Here is a 4,135-nt window from a genome sequence, read left to right on the forward strand (position 1 = left end):
CTCCTGTAGCGCAGACCTGACGTCTCTCCTGTAGCGTGGACCTGACGTCTCTCCTGTAGCGTGGACCTGACGTCTTTCCTGTAGCATAGACCTGACGTCTCTCCTGTAGCGTAGACTTGACGTCTCTCCTGTAGCGTAGACCTGACGTCTCTCCTGTAGCTAGACCTGACGTCTCTCCTGTAGCTTAGACCTGACGTCTCTCCTGTAGCGTAGACCTGACGTCTCTCCTGTAACTTAGACCTGACGTCTCTCCTGTAACTTAGACCTGACGTCTCTCCTGTAGCGTAGACCTGACGTCTCTCCTGTAACTTAGACCTGACGTCTCTCCTGTAACTTAGACCTGACGTCTCTCCTGTAGCGTAGACCTGACGTCTCTCCTGTAACTTAGACCTGACGTCTCTCCTGTAGCTTAGACCTGACGTCTCTCCTGTAACTTAGACCTGACGTCTCTCCTGTAACTTAGACCTGACGTCTCTCCTGTAGCGTAGACCTGACGTCTCTCCTGTAGCGTAGACCTGACGTCTCTCCTGTAACTTAGACCTGACGTCTCTCCTGTAACTTAGACCTGACGTGTCTCCTGTAACTTAGACCTGACGTCTCTCCTGTAGCGTAGACCTGACGTCTCTCCTGTAGCTTAGACCTGACGTCTCTCCTGTAGCTTAGACCTGACGTCTCTCCTGTAGCGCAGACCTGACGTCTCTCCTGTAGCGCAGACCTGACGTCTCTCCTGTAGCGCAGACCTGACGTCTCTCCTGTAGCGTGGACCTGACGTCTCTCCTGTAGCGTGGACCTGACGTCTTTCCTGTAGCATAGACCTGACGTCTCTCCTGTAGCGTAGACTTGACGTCTCTCCTGTAGCGTAGACCTGACGTCTCTCCTGTAGCTTAGACCTGACGTCTCTCCTGTAGCTTAGACCTGACGTCTCTCCTGTAGCGTAGACCTGACGTCTCTCCTGTAACTTAGACCTGACGTCTCTCCTGTAACTTAGACCTGACGTCTCTCCTGTAGCGTAGACCTGACGTCTCTCCTGTAACTTAGACCTGACGTCTCTCCTGTAACTTAGACCTGACGTCTCTCCTGTAGCGTAGACCTGACGTCTCTCCTGTAACTTAGACCTGACGTCTCTCCTGTAGCTTAGACCTGACGTCTCTCCTGTAACGTAGACCTGACGTCTCTCCTGTAGCGTAGACCTGACGTCTCTCCTGTAACTTAGACCTGACGTCTCTCCTGTAGCGTAGACCTGACGTCTCTCCTGTAACTTAGACCTGACGTCTCTCCTGTAGCGTAGACCTGACGTCTCTCCTGTAACTTAGACCTGACGTCTCTCCTGTAACTTAGACTTGACGTCTCTCCTGTAGCGTAGACCTGACGTCTCTCCTGTAACTTAGACCTGACGTCTCTCCTGTAGCGTAGACCTGACGTCTCTCCTGTAGCGTAGACCTGACGTCTCTCCTGTAGCGTAGACCTGACGTCTCTCCTGTAGCGTAGACCTGACGTCTCTCCTGTAGCGTAGACCTGACGTCTCTCCTGTAGCTTAGACCTGACGTCTCTCCTGTAGCGTAGACCTGACGTCTCTCCTGTAACTTAGACCTGACGTCTCTCCTGTAGCGTAGACCTGACGTCTCTCCTGTAACTTAGACCTGACGTCTCTCCTGTAACTTAGACCTGACGTCTCTCCTGTAGCGTAGACCTGACGTCTCTCCTGTAACTTAGACCTGACGTCTCTCCTGTAGCGTAGACCTGACGTCTCTCCTGTAACTTAGACCTGACGTCTCTCCTGTAGCGTAGACCTGACGTCTCTCCTGTAACTTAGACCTGACGTCTCTCCTGTAACTTAGACCTGACGTCTCTCCTGTAGCGTAGACCTGACGTCTCTCCTGTAACTTAGACCTGACGTCTCTCCTGTAGCGTAGACCTGACGTCTCTCCTGTAGCGTAGACCTGACGTCTCTCCTGTAGCGTAGACCTGACGTCTCTCCTGTAGCGTAGACCTGACGTCTCTTCCTGTCTTGTAGTCCTGATGTCACTGACTCCTGGTTGGAGGAACTTGGGGTCCATCCTGACTCCGCCTCCTCCTCTGCTGCCAGGACTCTCTGCCTTCCTCCACCAGCTGTTAACACTGAACAGACAATCATTATGAAATACAGTGAAATTGTTTGGCAACTTCCAGCTTAGTATGCTCACATAAGACATTAAAACAAACAAACACATTAATACATTCTTACAAAAAATAAAAACTTTAATGAAAAAGAGAAAACACTTGGAAACAATTGGAAGAAAAAAAGAATTAAAAGCAGTTGGTTATAAATAGTAAAATATAATTCAACAAACTTTGAGGCAGATAATTTGCTTTGATGGATTTTAATAAATCACATTACTTTAATCATTCAAAGAATTGTGACATCTCTAGATTAGTAATAAATCTGACCTGCTTCTTTCTTTAGCTACATCTGGATGACTGGCAGTAGGTCCTGGATGCAGCTGGAAAACATTTTTGTGCATTTTCAATACATAGCATAATTACATTATGTACATAAACAATGTTGAAGCATAAAATATCATCAACATTCTAAAATAGTAGATAGTCACACACAGTTGCATCTCTGTCCTCATCACAGACATCAGAACGTTCCTGAAGAGTCTGATGGACACAAATGTGACTCTCATTCTGTGGAGTCTGTGGAAATAAATGTAAAATTAAAAAAATATCGTAGCAGATATATCGCTTTCTCAAAAATACGTAAGTAAATAAGTTAAAATTATTCTCAACCAACCATTCTACAGTCGGGAATCAACGCAGTGATTATACATACCGGCTTCATGACTTCGTCCTCCGTCCGCCATTTTGTAGATCTTTACTGCTTTCCACACTCTGCCTTGCTGTACTGAGTTACAACAAAATAAATAAAATAACGGGAAGATCAGTTTTCCTTACAAATATGTGAGTGTTCACTATTCACTAAATGTGAAATCATAACTTACTGAATCTCTCTTCTTCGTCCTGGTGGACTCAGAGCTCCTCGGCACCGTGGTCTGAGGTCTGGCTGGTTCTGCTTGGCCATTTTTCAGGCCTGAAAAAATCAAAGATGATGCGAGTATTTTTAAGAGTTCTGAACATCACATGTAATAGAGATTACAATACAAAATCTCACCCTACACTTGTTTTAAGAAAACGACAGACCGCATTCTGTAAGAAACAAACAAAGCAACTGGCCTCGCTCCACGTGTTATTTATTAAAGCTTTCTTACCGTGAGTTCGGTCTTGTTGGACCGCCGCGGTGTCATCTGTTGTTTTCCGCCGGATCATTGCTTAATATCAAAACGATACTGAAAAGGTAACTCCGTGAAATAGGACTTTTTCCACCATTTCACACAACGCACGGGTATTTTCGTTCATGTTGGTGTAGCAGTTAGCACTCGTTACCAGTGGCGGAGCTAGACTTTTAAAGTTGGGGGGGCCAGGACTACGTCTGGGGGGACAAAATTTTAAATGTGTGTGTGCACATCTATATATATGTATATAATTTAAAAAAATAACCAAACTGAATATTTGGTTATTTTTTAAGCCCCTCTGTCATTTGACATGTTATAATTAACACCTTTGACTGGCGCACATGGAGACATGATAGACTTTACGCAAAGAGTTCATCGCAGAGGAAACTAAAATCAATCAAATAAAAGATCCTTTCTGAATATCATCTCATGGACACTGAACTAAATGCGTCTTTCTGACCGGGAGCTGACAGCGTGTTGAAGAGTTATGGACACCTTGGTTAGGAAGCTCTGTTTGGACAGGTAATTTGACAGGTAACAATATTTCGGGTCGGACCAGAATTATTTGCCTGATGGTGGTTCAGGCTTCTAATGAGTTTATATTTAATGAGTTTGGAGCACACAGAGAAAAGCTAAAGATAATGTGATCTACTTATTGTAGTTTAAATAGAGGAATAACAGCTGATTGTTGAGAGAGGAAAGAAATTAAAGTGCAGATCTGTTAGGCAGAAACAAGCGCAGAGCGCTGGGCAATAAATGGGCTTAAATGCTCCACCGTTACGCTCCAATCAATCACACATGAGACGACAAACGCAAAATATACAATATATAGTTACACTGCTAATGTTAATGGTGTTTTAAAA

General features: G+C 45.1%; 1 long non-coding RNA gene across 2 annotated transcripts; it reads right to left on the reverse strand.

The window, feature by feature from the left end:
• Positions 1 to 1,882: 1,882 nt before the first annotated feature.
• Positions 1,883 to 3,904, reverse strand: LOC145555141 (uncharacterized). 2 transcript variants are annotated; one of them, XR_014091227.1, is made up of 6 exons: positions 3,249 to 3,904; positions 2,982 to 3,070; positions 2,813 to 2,884; positions 2,589 to 2,676; positions 2,428 to 2,480; positions 1,883 to 2,118 (listed from the first exon to the last, which is right to left on the reverse strand). It is a non-coding gene; the product is annotated as an uncharacterized LOC145555141 (long non-coding RNA). The 2 variants fall into 2 exon arrangements; XR_014091228.1 differs by lacking the exon at positions 1,883 to 2,118 and having other exon boundaries at positions 2,342 to 2,480; positions 2,591 to 2,676; positions 3,249 to 3,901.
• Positions 3,905 to 4,135: the final 231 nt, after the last annotated feature.

The sequence above is a fragment of the Poecilia reticulata genome, chromosome 15, assembly GCF_904066995.2.
Source record: "Poecilia reticulata chromosome 15, P_reticulata-male-v2, whole genome shotgun sequence".
NCBI classification, from domain to species: Eukaryota; Metazoa; Chordata; class Actinopteri; order Cyprinodontiformes; family Poeciliidae; genus Poecilia; species Poecilia reticulata.